This window comes from Stegodyphus dumicola, chromosome 2 (assembly GCF_044657685.1).
Source record: "Stegodyphus dumicola isolate Sdum_Otavi_A_Nest chromosome 2, ASM4465768v1".
Taxonomy (NCBI): Eukaryota; Metazoa; Arthropoda; class Arachnida; order Araneae; family Eresidae; genus Stegodyphus; species Stegodyphus dumicola.
In genome coordinates, this window is record NC_140769.1 from 63,613,313 (window position 1) to 63,629,782 (window position 16,470).

Consider the following 16,470-nt stretch of genomic DNA (forward strand, 5'->3'; position numbering starts at 1 on the left):
CGAAAATGGTGAAATCCAGAAAGTTCTGGAACAGAAGGTATTGGAATATAAATGGAATTACAAGGAAGACCTTCTGAAGATAGAATCACAAAATCTAACTAATCAAGGGAAAACAAAGTTAATAACAAAAAGAGAAGTTCTTAAAACTATTGGAAAGCTTTACGATCCCACTGGATTTATAAGTCCATTCACTATTAGGGCAAAAATACTAATGCAGGAAATATGGCAATTTGGGGTAGATTGGGATGACCCGTTACCATTGGACTTTGAAAACAGAATGAAAAAATGGATTAATGAACTGTCAGCGATTCAGGATGTAAACATTCCGCGACATTACTTCCGAAAGACTAACAAGTCTGAATTGAGAGATATTCAAATGCATTGCTTTACCGACGAAAGTCAGAAGGCATATGGAGCTGTGATATACCTTCGATACGTCACGACGGACAGTGAAATAGGAAGTAGTTTTGTCATTTTCAAAACCAGAGTAGCTCCACTGAAGAAGCTGTCCCTTCCAAGATTGGAGCTGATGGGGGCGCTCATCGGAGCAAGATTAGCCTCGAATGTCAAAGAACAGTTAGAGAAAAGACTCCAGATGAATGTACATTTTTGGTCAGACTCTTCTGTTACGTTACATTGGATAAAGGGCGATCCAAATAAATGGAAGCCTTTCATCCAGCATCGAGTAATGGAAATACGAAAGAAAACATCACCTGAGTCCTGGAATTATTGCCCTGGGGATGAAAATCCGGCTGATATGCTGATCAGAGGAACAAAGACAAATTCCACGAAAGGAATAACGTTGTCTGAACTACGAAATAGTGACATGTGGTGGCATGGAACTAAGTGGCTATTACAGAACATCGATTCGTGGCCTAAACTTGCAGAAACAGTAATAGATTTCAAGGATCATGAAGAGCTTGAACTTCGAAGGGGAGCTGTAGTGAACTCAACAGTCACAGGTGAAAATTCCATTGAGAACGAATTCATTAAGAGGTATTCGTCATTCAGCAAATTGATTAGAACTACTGCGTGGTGTTTCAGGTTTGCGAACAACTGTAGAACCAATCCACCATTAAGAAAAGAAAGTTTTTTGAGTGCTTCTGAACTACAGAATGCAACAAAAGTGCTAGTCAAATGTGTACAACATTCTGAATTTCAACCTGAAATTAAGTGCCTGCATTCGAAACGATCAGTTCCAAGTAATAGTAAGGTTTTATCCTTAAATGTATTTCTTGATGAAGATGATCTTTTACGAGTTGGTGGGAGACTACGTTTCTCCAATCTTTCAGAAGACCAGAAACATCAACTTCTTTTATAAAGATATCATTTCACTGAATTACTCATAGATTATTATCACAAAAAATATCTTCATTCGGGCGTTCAAACAACACTTTCTCTTATTAGACAATTATACTGGATACTTTCCGGACAAGATAGAGTTAGACGCGTTATAAGTAAATGCGTGACGTGCTTTCGAACAATCAACCAAACCATAAACCAAATGATGGGAGACTTACCTAGAGATAGAGTTGTAATAACTAGACCATTCGATAAAATAGGACTGGACTTTGCAGGTCCAGTTATCACCAAGCCTAATTTGAGAAGATCTAGAGTTACGTTAAAATCATACATAGCGATATTTATTTGCTTTAGTACAAAGGCTATTCATCTAGAAGTAGTATCGGATTTGTCTACTGAAGCCTTTCTAGCATGTCTTAGAAGGTTTATTGCCAGACGATCTAAACCATCCATTGTTTGGAGTGATAACGCTACGAACTCCAAAGGAACGAAGAATGTTCTTGATAAACTCTTTAGAATTTGTAGATCGGGTCCTATTCAGCACTTTAGTTCCGAAGAAGGTATAACATGAAGATTTATTCCTCCTTCTTCTCCGCATTTTGGCGGATTATGGGAGGCTAATATAAAATCAATGAAGAGAATTTTGACAAAGGTCGCGAAAACGACAATTTTAAACTTTGAAGAGCTGTATACATTAATTACACAAATAGAAGCCTGCTTGAACTCTCGACCTCTATCACCTATTTCGGCTGATCCAACAGATCTTCAGCCTTTGACTCCAGGTCATTTCCAAATAGGAGCTCCACTTTTGTCGATACCAGAACCGAATGATTCTCTAGATTCTTTGACCTTGTCTTCTAGATGGACCTTAATTCAAAAACTTAGAGCTAATTTCTGGAACCGTTGGAACGTGGAATATCTTAATCATTTGCAGAACCGCTCAAAATGGAATCAAGTGAGATCCAATCTCAAGGCAGGACAACTAGTCTTGTTAAAGGATAAAAACAAGACACCCGTGAAGTGGACACTAGCTCGCATCGAGGAAACCTTTTCTGGTCCAGATGGACTAGTACGAGTCGTAGACGTCAGAACTTCAGATGGAATCTTTTGCCGAGCCGTCTCCAATATCAGTCCACTCCCATTTCCAAATGATGTTGGACAATCGTCCAACGGGGGCCGGGATATTCCGGTTTGACTAGAAACTTTCACTATGCCGATGTTCTGGTTTGATTAGAAACAAACTTTTGTCTGCCTCAGAATGGCAACAGTGAGAACTTGACTTTCGATTTGTTATGACGCAGCTACAACGCTGCTCCTGAGATGTAACATTAGATTCGATTCTAGATTCTAGATTAGATTAATTTTAGTATTTAATAAATCCTTTTAAAACTAGATTGAGTATTTGATCATAGAATTATAGCTGAACCACTGCTTGCAGAAATTTTAGATGTGGCATTTAGATACGTCGTTAGATAGTTAGATGCGTAGGCAGCGAGATTCGTGATTCGATTAGCGTACATTAGTGCGTACATAAACACTACCTTCATATTAAATAGGACGATAGCTACTACAATATTTAGAAATTTTAACTGCAAGTTATAATTAAAATTAGTTTTGACCGATGTAAAAATCTAAATGTTGATAAGGCAATTTAAATATTTTTTCAGTGTATTACTATATTGTATCTAATAAGTAACTTTTATTTTGTAAGTGTTGAGTCTTATTTTACTTTTTACATATTGTTCTGCATTTGACTGCATTTTCTGTCTACATATGTTGTCTTACACTGCGTCGGGGAATTTCTTTCGCATTTATTAAAAATCAAAGATTTAAATTCAAAATTATAATTACTTTATATTACTTGCATTTTTCACATTCTTGCATAAGAGTATTGCTCAAAAATGCGAGAGAGACGATTCACGGTCCGTTGAATTGTTAATGGTTTTATGGAGAGATACTAATTTCTCTTGAAACGTCAGGATCTTTCTAAGGAATTGGCAGCAATGTTCTTGTAAAATATATTTCAAATTTTTATATTTAAAAGTTTTTTATTAAACCTTTACAAATTTTACTGCCCACAATAAGCACTACTTTGAATAAATTTTGCACTTTTCAAAATCTCCCGTTTCAATAGTTTTTCAATTGCAAATTCATATTTTCTATGAACATAGGACATAAACAAATTTAATTTAATTATTAAAATATATATATCAGGGGTGTAAATGAAGATAGAAGCTGCATGATGGATTTCATGAAAGTTCGACAACCGCAAATGAATTTTGCAAGATTGGCAAGTTCGTTAGAAACGTTTCAAATAAATTAACGGGAATCCCGCATTCTTTATGTAATTAAGGTAATTGGATATAAAAATAAATAAAAAAAATATTATATCTCTTGCTCTGAGTTCAGAAAAGTATGTGCCAACCAAATATAAATTTTAAACTATTGTACTAGGCAACTGAACGTTCTTGTTTCAGGTAGAAAAAACAAACATTTTCTTCTGTTTCCTTTACTACCCATTGTTTATAATTGTTGTTTGGTCTCAGAAGAAGTACACTGAATCGAAAGTACTGGTCTTAGTGATTACAATTTTGTGAAGAACTTTTCATTTCAATGCAAAATAAATCAATTTTAAAATCAAATCAAGTTTTTTTTTCATTCATTCATTTCATATCGAGTCATACGCAGTTTTTTACAAAGAATAAAATAAGGGATATAGGACAGCAGAAGAAAAGAAACTGTCATTCGGGAAACTATATTGCAGAGAAACTGTTATTCGACAAGGAAAACTTATTTTAAAATAAATTATTAATTTCTCCAGGCTTTTGCACAAAATAATAATTTTGCTTTCGCATATATTTACTTGAAGACTAACATACTGAGATCAAATCCAACTTTAAATAACTGAATTCATTCATTAGATGCGAGCTGGATTATTAGTACATTTTGGTTTTTCTAGCGTTGAGGCATTTGAATTCTCAGATCTCAGGAATTTTCAGAAAGATTTTAAATTTCAAATTGGTAAACTTACAGCTTTCTTTTTATTCGAATATTTTGAATCATAACCTCAGTAATCGTTACATGTTTTAGGTCAAAACCTTGGAACGACTAGTTTTCCTAATGCCCAGTGTAGAAGGATTCAATAAAAAAAAGAAAGCGACTGCAGTATCAGTATTATCATTCATGACGGCTTGAAGTGCTACTCTGTTTCACTATAGCGTCCAGTCAAATCTGCTAGTATTGTTAAGTAATCAGTACACTGCACATTATTGAAAAATTTCCAAATTACCTCTCAATCGTCCAAATAATTCTGAGTACATGTAACCTATTACTAGTCAATCTAATAACTCATCCCACGATATATGAAGGATGCGTGAGGCATATATTCGAACTATATAGAGTCGAACTCCAGCCATGGCTATTTAATTTTGAGCTGTTTTTCAAATACTGGCTAAATCAAAACTAATGGCACAGAAAGAAAATATACCTGGGGACTTTTATAAGGAGATTATTTCACAAATACCCATATAACATTAAACTCTTCGAATTTCTATGTACATGCACAGGTGTATGTTGTGGCCTCCTTTTGTGACACGTCAGAGGTCTACACCATAGTTTAATTCCTGAGTTCTTGCAACACTGATATACAGATCGGCCCTATTCTAATAGTTAACTGGCTGAACTCGTTCAGGTAGTAAAATGACTTATCGTTTTGTCTTAAATTTTGAATTTTTTTTATTATTTAACCATCAATATGATAGCTACAGAACTCATGTAAATAAAATAAATAATAAATAGAGTTTGAAAAAGGGTCTGTAAGTGTGTGGAGTGCATTGTGACTTTAGAAAATGAATGATAAAACTTCAAACTCGAAAATTTATGATGTTAAACTCCAAGAAAACTTCAAATTACAGTGCGTGAAATTTCTAATGTTCAGGCTGTGGACTACAGTACGACTTTGAATAACTAAACTTTCGTGAAAGACATGTCAGACGTATACGATGAACGAATATCAGGCAGACTTTAACAACATCAACAAATTAAAGGAGTGTGATGTTGGTACCAGAGCCCAGGCAGCCTTTACAACTGCACTGAGAAGGTGACAGGTGACGGAGGACGGAGACACCTGATGTCTAACAAAGGTAAAGCAGGTATATGTTCCACGCCCTCCACTATCTTGAACCGGCAGCTCCACAGTCCCAGGAGGCCTGGCTCGGGAATGCATTTGCTTCTCTGTGAAGTCGCATGAAGGAACAGGGACCTGGATGATGTTACATGAATGTGTTAGCTGCATGAATATGTAAGCTGTTAGAATATATTAGCTGTTAGAATGCGTTGGTGATGCTCTTGGGCTCACGTTGCCATAATTCTTAGATACATTAACAAATACTGATAATAATGCATATAGATACAAAATAATAATAATATATCAAATGCTAATATTAATATCAATAATAGTCATACTGATGCTAATAATAATAACAATAATAATAATGATAATTCTCAAATGCATGAAATATGATCCATCAATAAAATACATTAATACATTGGATACATGATAAAGTTACATGAATACATTAGTTATGTACTTGACAGCTTGATTACGGTCGCATATATTAGACCTGTTTACATTCATTATTTGGGGCTTGCGTTATTTGAGTACATACATGTTGTTATAATAGATACATAATTATGTTATGAATACCGTTTATACATTTAAATATTAGTTATATACTTGAATACTTGATTGCAATAAAAACATAATAGATACGTAATTATGTTATGAATACCGTTCTTACATTTAATTACTAGTTATATACTTGAATACTTGATTGCAATAAACATTTGATTAGCTGATTATATTATCCTGCGCAGCCTTCGTCTGGCTTTTAAATGTACCGGCCAAATGGCTGAAGGGAACACCAAACGTTAAATTTAAAAACTGCGTACAATTTTACTCTGCAGAACAACTTCATAAAAAAATGTTATTACGTATAAATAATAATGGATAAATAAAAAACTTACAACTAATAAATAAAAAACTTACAACGAAATAAGCAATATCCCTTAATACAAATATTTAATTACCTAATAAATAAATTAACCAACTTCCCTTTGCAAAATCTTAGGAACTCAAATGGTATAAAGGAGGTTAAGAACTTTGTTTCCTAAAAAAATCACTCAAAACTTTTCAGTATCTGAAAAATAGTTAAAGGAGCAATAAATAACATAAAAGAATACAAAAAACAAAAAATTCTGAAAAGCAAAGTATAATTAATGATATTTTATCTTATATTTTCAAGAGAAAAAAATTACAATGAAATAAGCTATATCCCTTAATACAAATATTAATTATTCTAATAAAAAGAATTAACCAACTTTCCGTTGAAGAAAAAAAATCATGCAAAACTTTTGAATATCTTACAAACAGTGAAATAAGCAAAAACTAATATGAAAGCAACTCAAAAAACATAAAATTCCGCGCAGAATTCATAAGAAATACGATGAAAAATTGTCGCCAAACCCATATTTCTAAGAGAATGAAACTATTCAAAATGATGCGATTTCAGCAAAAATCTATCAACAACAATAAGACAGGAAAATTGTTGCCAAAATCACATTTTTAAAGATGTGAGATGTGAGAAGTGTACTCGGAAGCTTCATTTAAAATTTTTTTTAAAAATACAAAATATTCCAAAATTCGTTTTGTAAAAGCATTCGCAAGGATAAAAGTTTAACGTGTCCATAAATCAAAGAAAAATAAACTGTACATTTTTAAAAATAAACTTTTTTAGAAAAAAATCCCGTTGAAAAGGTGTTAAGCTCACTTAGGTAAATAAATTCGTATTTAGTCGATTTATTGAAACACGAAATTTATTTTAAGTTCATAAAATAGCTAAGTGCTTCCGTTTCATGACGATGTAAAAATGGAGTGTGTAGAGTAAAATCTCGCTTTCCTATAGCCCATTATGTCTCATATTGACTCGATTTCGTCACAAAACATAAAATAAAAAAATTCGAATTCGAATTTCGAAAAAATCGCTTCGAGGTGCACTGGCTCTTGTCTAGATGCACCTGTGTACCAAATTTCGTAACCGTGGGTCTATTCGCTTACGCGCAGCGCGAAGGAAAGACACACACACACAGACAGACTCTTTCTTTTATTATATGTAGAGAAGATACATTAGGAGTACTTGAGTATGGTTGTTGACATACATTATATATATATACAATAACTCTTGGATACATAAAGTACGTATGTATCGTAGTTTACATTGAATACATAAATTCATGTAAGTTTGAATATTTATATACCTCGCTGCTTGATTACTTCATTAATTAATTATTTTTACTGCTGCTATTCTGGCACCAGTGGCACACGTTGGCACTGTTGCTGCTGGAGTAAAGCATAAATTTGCTCTTACAAACGCCACGGAAACGTTTCAGGAGAAAATTGACATAAATCTTACTTAGTCCTTACTTAGTCCCTTACTTAGATCCACAATATCCAGTCCTGATGACATTAGCAGATTAATGATGTTGTAGATTCTCTGTCGTAGGGCTGGAGTTCTCAATATAAACCGTCTGAATGGGTTGATATTGGTGGAAAGCATTCTGATATGGAACCTTTCGGTTAGTGGACATTCCATGACATAGTGATCAGGACTTCCTTATGCTGCGCAAATGCAAAGGCACGAGCTCGGTGAATACCCTGTCTATCTAGGAAGGTCAGAACACGACGTGCAACATGTGGTGTTGCATTATTTTGTTCGGACATAGCGTTTGGGAGCGTTGAAGATAAGGCACAACCATTGGACGTAACATTCAGAAATGTACCTATCTGCGTTCAAATTACCGTCGATCCGAACTAGAGAAATGCATGTCATATACCCAACGGCTGCCCAAACCATCACACCAGGTGCAGGGACCCTATGCCGATATCGAATGCAAGCAAGCTACGTGCGATCTCCTCGGACACTCCGCACACGTATACGGCCATCAAAATATGCACGTAGAACCGGAACTCGTTTGAAAAGGCGACATTGTGCCACTTCTCTACCCAGCTTTGTCGTCTGGCGCATTAGAGTCGCCGTCTCTCTCTATGCTACATTGTCAAGGGAAGCCGAAGTAATGGTAACCCTGATGATAGTCCACGCTGCTGCAAACGTCGACGCATCTTGTGAGCTGATACTGGGAGTGCTGCAAGCATGCCCATTTCCTGAATAATGCTCCGTGATGTGGTCGTACTGTTTTGTAGGGCTGAATATGTCTGTCCTCTCTCGCGTTAGTCATGAGAGGGCGTTGAGATCCTGCATGCCGTTCAGTATGACCCTCAGCAATCCATTCATTCCATATTGGCATGACCGTGGTTGGATGTCGACCAGTGCGACCGGCAATATCACGGAACGATAATCTGCACTTTCGATTCGCAACGATCCTGCCTCTATTGAATTCCTGGTAAGCATTTCCTCTTCTTATTCGAGGCATAACACGATATTATGAGCAAACTCCAACCTTATAAAGCACTTTAAAAATGAGAAATCCATTACGCAATTTTTCTTTTATGCAGTGCTACAGATGTAGTTTCTCCCTACTGTGTCGTCCAAATGCTCTGAAATTCTAATTATTTGCATATGCCAAACTCTTCTTCCTTTCATGTGACTTTGGCATTCGTCAGATCATTCCTTCCTTGTGTTTCAATTTTAATGGCCAGGAGTGTAATTATGAACTTTGACATAACAGATTGTGCCATTTAAATCCAAAATATATTGTTAGGAAATGTAAAGGCGTGGTAAGATGGCTTCCCCGCAAAGCAGTTTTAGGCTTGCCATAAAAAGGCAAGAAAAGGCAGGGTTGCCACATTTGGCGAGAAATCTCCCATTTGGCGACAAAATTGACCATATACCATGGACGGTTGGAGAGCCTTCTGGAACGGGTTCTTACCGGTTTAGCCCAGAATGTTCTCGAACACAAGCCGAAAGCTATATAAACCCTACTGGTCCGCAGTCAGTAGTATTGAGAGTGTGTCTCAGAGAGTGTGCCTCGTGCAGAGTCGATCGAGTTAACAGCCAGGCAATGAGTGCCGAGTGGGTCGTCGAATGCACCGAAGGAGTCTGTTAGTGTATCGCGGTTAGTGCATCGTCGAGAGAGCGTGTTGAGCTCCGAGAACGACTGAACCGAAGAGTCGGGAGCAGTGCATCGCGAGTTGTAGCGTGGAGAGTCTCGAGATACGTGGAGTTCCGAGAACGACCAAGAAGAGTCGGAAACTATACTCTGGTGTTTTGAAGGAAGCTGTCTCCACGGCTATTGGCTGACAGTGTGAAGGCTGCGTCGCTGAACGTGTCAGCGTGTTTATAGCAGTTCGATGACTGTAAATGTGATTTTGGAGCTGTCCTGATTAATATTGGCTAATAAAGTGTGTTTCGATACTTCATAAAGTGTCGTCGTTATTCACGCCAAATCTACGAACCCCGTACGAGAGTGAGGAAGAAAATAACGTAATAACTGGTGTCAGAAGTGGGATTTGCGAGTGAATGCCAGTGACCCGCCTGCACAGGAAAGCCATGGCGGAAGAAATGAAGATTTTGATGGACCTTTTAGCCGAGTTGAAAGCCGGACAGGAAAAGATGAAAGCTGAGATAAAAGCCGGATATGCTGAGATAAAAGCCGGATATGTGAGATAAAAGCTGTATATAGAGATAAAAGCTGGATATAAAGAGATGACAGCTGAGATCAATGCCGGAATGAAAGAGATGAAAGCCGGACAGGAAGATAAGAAAGCCCAGGGGGAAGAAATAAATGTCGCCAAGAAAAGGTGCGAGAGCAACTCCAACCGCTGAAAGTGGAGCTTGCAGAAGAAACTGGAGCCATAAAAGAAGATGTGAAAATAACAGTAGTGGCAACTGGAGAATCCAAGGATGAAGAAATGAAAGAAGTAGCTAACGAACTGCCTGAGAAAGATCCAGAAATGATCGATGAAATATCTAACGGGATTAAAGAAAAAGAGTGAAAACATGAAGAAATAAAAGACGGGAAGGAAGATTTTGATTCTCACATGCCTGAAGTAGAAATAGAAGAAAGTAAAAATGCGACTGTCAAGTTCCTAGAAACTGATAGTGAAGTTATGAAAACGCACTCAGCAAGTCTCGAACCATCTGAACGTGCATGTGATGCAGAGATGGGAGAAGCTGATGTACAGCTTAAGCAGTGTACTCCAGTATTGCAAGAAATTTCACTCATCCCGCGAATTATGTGTGCGTCTCCACAGTGCTGATTGTGCGGACAAGGATTTGATTCTAAACCTGGATGCTTGTGTTTGTGAAGACTCGGGTTCCATTCATGACTCTGACGCAAAATTCGGAGCTAGTTTCCACGAAACGGAGGAAAACAAGCACATACGAGCTGCTAAAAATACCGAGGTGAAATGCTGCGAATGAACTACAGACTGTTGAAGAAACTGTTTCAGATCTTTCTGTGGATGACAAGTCTGAAAGGACTGAATTTTCAGACTGTGATATTCACAACAGAAATGCATCTGAGAACTGCAGTCGAAAAGTATTTGACCCCGGTATATTTTAATGAAAAGACTGAGACTGAAATTCATTCAGAACTTGAATTTGTATAATTTAAAATTGTTATGTGTTTAATTTGTGTATATAACTTGTACATAGTGTAAATATTTGTGTTTTTAAGTATGTTATTTGTTTGTTTTATTATGTTTTGTGTGTATCGACTTGGCTTCTGACCAAGGGTTGTACTCCCCGGGACGTGCAGTCCTTGGGAGGGGGCAGTGTTACGAAATGTACAAGCGTGGTAAGATGGCTTCCCCGCAAAGCAGTTTGAGGGTTGCCATAAAATGGCAAGGAAAGGCAGGGTTGCCACATTTGGCGAGAAATCTACCATTTGGCGATATACCATGGACGGTTGGAGAACCTTCTGGGACGAGTTCTTAGCGATTTAGCCCCGAATGTTCTCGAATAGAAGCCGAAAGCTATATAAACCCTGCTGGTCCGCAATCAGTAGTATTGAGAGTGTGTCTCAGAGAGTGTGCCTCGTGCAGAGTCGATCGAGTTAACAGCCGGGCAACGAGTGCCGACTGGTTCGTCGAGTGCACCGAAGGAGTCTGTTAGTGTATCGTGGTTAGTGCATCGTCGAGAGAGCGTATTGATCTCCGGGAACGACTGAACCGAAGAGTCGGGAGCAGTGCATCGCGAGTTGTAGCGTGGAGAATCTCGAGAGTACGTGGAGTTCCGAGAACGACCAAGCAGAGTCGGAAGCTATACTCTGGTGCTTTGCAGGAAGCTGTCTCCACCGCTATTGCCTGACAGTATGAAGGCTGTGTCGCCGAACGTGTCAGCGTGTTTATAATAGTTCGACGACTGTATTTATAATAGTTCGACGACTGAGTGATTTTGGAGATGCCCTGATTAATATTGGCTAATAAAGTGTGTTTTGATACTTCATAAAGTGTTGTCGTAATTCACTCCAAATTTACGAACCCCGTACGAAAGTGAAGGAAGAAAATAACGTAACAACAAGCTTGAAATGAAAGAATACATTGATATTAATGATGTAAGTGATTTTAAGTGTGAAACTTGTGACACTAGAAAAACTAGAAAAAGTCATCCAAATATTGACATTAATCAGAGTTCAGAAATTTTAGAATTAACTCATTCGGATCTATGTGGTTCTGTTCAAACTGAATCAATTCGTGAGTCTAAATATTTTATGATCTTCGTGGATGATTTTTCTGGAATGTATTTTACTTATTTTCTTAAAAGTAAAAACGAAGTATTTGACCCATTTTGTAAATTTAAAGCTAAGTATGAAAATTTAACTGGTAAACGAATTAAACGTTTGAGAACAGATAATGGTTTAGAATTTGTAAATGAACAATTAGATAATTATCTTGCTAATTCTGGTATTTTTCATGAAAAAACAATTCCATATAACAGTGAAAGTAATGGGAAAGTTGAACAGGCAAACAGAGTTCTTTTGGAAAGAGCTAGGACATTAATTACTACATGAGAGTGAGCTTCCGGTAAATTTCTGGGCAGAAGAAATTAATTTTAGTACTCAAGTATCAAATTTAACACCAAAGAAAGGAAAAGAACAAATTCCTTTAGAAATTTGGACTGGTAAGAAACCCAAATTAAACTATCTAAAAACGTTTGGAAGTGTGGCATACTTTCACATTTCGAAAGTAATGCGAAACAAATTTGACATACCAGGAAAAAGACGGATAATGTTAGGATATGCTAGAGAAAGAATAGGATATCGTATTTTTGAAATAGCAAGTAATAAAATAATTGAAGAACGGTCAGTTAAGTTTAACGAATCTTTAAAAGTAGTAATTATAAGGGGTAAAATAAAACCTTAGAAACTTGGGATATTGAAGAATTAAAAGGAAGGGGAAACGAAGTAGATCAAAAACCACACCTCGAATTGGTTGTTATGGAAAATACTCAAGCAAGCGAATATGATGACTCATAGAATTTCGAAATCACCGACATGAGCCGTTGTAGCGGGGGTGATGACAGGAGGAATAAAGTCCAAACATCTGATAGCTATGAAAAAAGTAATAAATATGGAAATGAAATACCATTAGGACGATCCGAGAGGCTCAAATCAAAACAACTATCGTCAATATAATCAGTAATGTTCCGAATAATTTTTTAGAAGCAAAACAAAGTGCTAATTGATATGACTGGAAATCGGCGATGGAAAGCGAATTAGATTCATTACCCAAACACGAAGTGTGGGAAATAGTAGAGATGCCTAAAAAAAAAAAAAAAAAAAAGAAAAAAAATTAGTAAAACGTAAGTGGGTGTATACTTTGAAGGAAGGAGACTCTGTTGAAGTAAACTATAAAACGCGATTAGTAGCGGCTGGGTTTAATCAAATAAAAAATAAGGATTATACCGAATCATATTCACCAGTAGTATATTTTAGATTATTGCTTGCACTTTCAGCTAAATTAAATTTCACTGTTAAATTTTATGATGTAAAAACAGCATACTTGTACAGTGACTTAAACGAGGATGTGTATATGACTCCTCCACCTGTTTATGGAAAAGTGATTTTGGGAAAATATGTAAATTAAACAAAAGTATTTATGGGTTGCCTCAATCGGGTAGAAATTGGTATATGAAAATAAAAACTGAATTAGAAAAACTTGGACTGGTACAATTAGCATCTGATAGTTGTATATTCATTTATAATAATACCAAAAACATTTTTATATTGTGTTTGTATCTTGATTTAGCTGTATTATGTAATAATAAAGAAATGCTTGTAAATACTGTTTTTAAATTAAAAATGTATTTGAGTTGCATGAAAATATTAGTTCCAAATTTTTGGGAATGCAATTAGAAAAACATGAAAATGGTATATGTTTGTTTCAAACAGAATATATTGAATCTTTATTGACTAAACACAATCTAGAAAATTGTAAAGCAGTAAAAACGCTAATCGTTAAAGGGGTAGATAAAGGTTTTTCATGTACAAATGAAAATATTGATACAACATTGTATGAGGAATTAATTGGTGAACTTTTATATTTAGCGAATAGAACGCGTCCTGATATATCATTTGTAACTACTTATTAGTCACAGTTTAATCATGTATCAGAAAAAAGTCATTATCTTTTGGCTAAAAGGGTAATAAAGTATTTAAAACATAAAAAACTTTTCTATAGCAATGATTTTGGAGTTTTAAATGCATATGCTGATGCTAGCTGGGGAAATGCAGAAAATGGTAAGTAATTTTTCTGGTGGTACTATTTTACTAGGTGATTCGTTGGTTTCTTGGAAATGTCGTAAACAAAGAACTGTTAGTCTGTCTACTTGTGAAGCAGAATTATTTTCTATTTCTGAAATTTGTAAATATATTAAATGAACTCTAAATTTATTATCAGAATTAAAATGTAAACATTTTTTGAATGGTGCAGTGGTTTTGAATACAGACAGTGAAGCAGCTATCCAGTGTATCAACTGTGCCAGATCTTCGACGAAATCCAGACACATGAACTTACGTTTCCATTTCATGAAGGACTTCATAAAGGACAATGTGATTAAGTTAGAATATTCACAAACTGATAATATGATTGCAGAAATTTTTACTAAGAGTGTCAGTGAAGAAAAATTAATGTATACATTGAAAATTATTTCCTTAATTTCTTAATGTAATGTGTTATATATCGTTTGTTTGTATTTCATTTTTGTATTGAAAAACTGTTGCTCGCAGGAGGGGTGTGTTGGGTAAAGGCAAGCGAACCTTTTTCTTATGCGCATGCGTATTAATTATGGTGGCGCAGCTGTCTCTTCTCCCGACACATCCGTCATTCGAGCGTGCGGAGATGGTGAGATGATAAATGCTGTGTGATGGTCAATATGATTTTCTGTGTGATCTTTTTATTCATTATTCGTGTAAATAAAGTGTGTTGTCCTAAATCGATGGCTTCTTTACTCTAAATATGGGCCTCTGAACAACATGAAGTAACAAAACCTCTCATTACTTGTTTACTATTTCTGAACTCTGATAATTTCTTCTTAAAAAAATCTTCAGATTTATCTTTTAAATTGTTTTGCTTAGAGTCAAGATGTCTTTTAAGAAACGACGGTTCATACTTTGATTTGATAATAGTTCACCCCAAACAACTCATTGAGATTGGAGGTCCATTTCATCTCCATTCCAAGTAAAAGCTAAAGATAAATAACTTTCATTATATTTTCTATAAACATTTTTTTTTCAGTATTATTAGTGCTAGTAGATTGTCCTGGATTCATCACCTGTGAATCGTCGCTTTTCCGCTTAGTCAATCCCAGCCATATTTCCATTTTGAAAATCTAGGTTTATTTTTTCACAGCTATTTAAATGCACAGTTCTTCCAAAAACAAACGACGATGTTCTCAAATCGCGCAGAAAATTTAGGAATACAAAGCAACAAGAAGACAAAATACCTTAGAAAAAAATAGACAAAATACAGTCAGAGGCAGCAAATCGACGTAAAAAGTTATTCTAATTGAAAATGAGCAATATGGGCCCAGAAATGGTGGCGACATAAAGTGTAAACCTGCTAATAAATTGATCCACCCTAAAATAATTAATGAGAAATCATTATCTTTTATAAGAACTTTATATTTCCTATTAAAAATGCAACATCCATTTCTATTACTCCTTTTAAAAACATAATTTATGACAAATTTCGTTATGTCTATTGCTAAAAGAATATTTGTGAAAATAAAAACGGTTTATTTTGTCAAAGTCTATGAGCAGCTATTGCCCCTGACCAAAACTCATATCGCATAAATTTACAAGTGTTAGAGAAAGAACAGAAACTGGATGTTCAGGTATTTAATTTTTGAATTTAAATAGTTATTTGTTTCTTTTCGTACTACCTATTTTTCTCTTGCTTACTACCGGTTGAGAATCGAGAAGTTTGCGATCGACGACAAGATTTTCTTTTGTAGCAGTAGGACCTATTTCTAATTCAAATGTTTGACTAACGAAATATTTTTGATGCCCAGATCTTCCGTATCTGTTGTTTTATCACGTGTTTAGAAATACAAACACCGTGTTTGTTTACATTAACTTCAACCTTGTTTAAGAATATCCATGCCGATTATAGCGTCAAATGACATTACATTACTGTCTACAACATATTATGAAACGCAACCTAAAGAAGGATTTTCTATTTGTTTATAAATATCGTTAGATAAAACCGTTGCTTCACTTCCGTATGAAAGACAGCTTAAGTGATATAGTATTAATTTTTATTACTTTATGTAGCAAGTTTGACGCATTAAATTTGATTGATGTGACCGTATTCGTCGTTTCTTCAGGAGTTTAAGTATTGTTCTTTTTCAGCAATTTGTTTCTGCTTTTTATGGATTTATGACCTAAAATTCCACAAGATAAATATCTAGGACCTGCGATGTTCGTTTGTCACTATGACGTCACAAGACATAACATCATTTTCTACTATACAAATGTCAGCATTACACTTAAAGTCATCAGTTTCAATATTTTCTTTGGTACTATTTGGTTTTGAGGGCCGTAAAAAATCGCCAAACTATTGTTGATGCCAGTGCTGCCAAAAATAATTGCGGCAACCCTAATGCAAGAAAGGAAGTATAATAGTAAATAACTATCTAAGATTGATGTTTT

General features: G+C 35.5%; 1 protein-coding gene across 9 annotated transcripts in view; it reads right to left on the minus strand.

Annotated features, from left to right (window-relative positions):
* LOC118206113 (putative inorganic phosphate cotransporter) overlaps nucleotides 1–16,470 on the minus strand; it is a 161,926-nt gene that overhangs the window by 83,853 nt on the left and 61,603 nt on the right. For 7 of the 9 annotated variants that reach the window (XM_085810718.1, XM_085810719.1, XM_085810710.1 and 4 more), the window contains exon 2: nucleotides 6,391–6,500. The exons of the other annotated variants lie outside the window; for them this stretch is intronic. The gene's annotated coding sequence lies outside the window, so the exon portion shown is untranslated. The remainder of the gene's footprint in view (nucleotides 1–6,390; nucleotides 6,501–16,470) is intronic. 9 annotated transcript variants of the gene reach the window in all.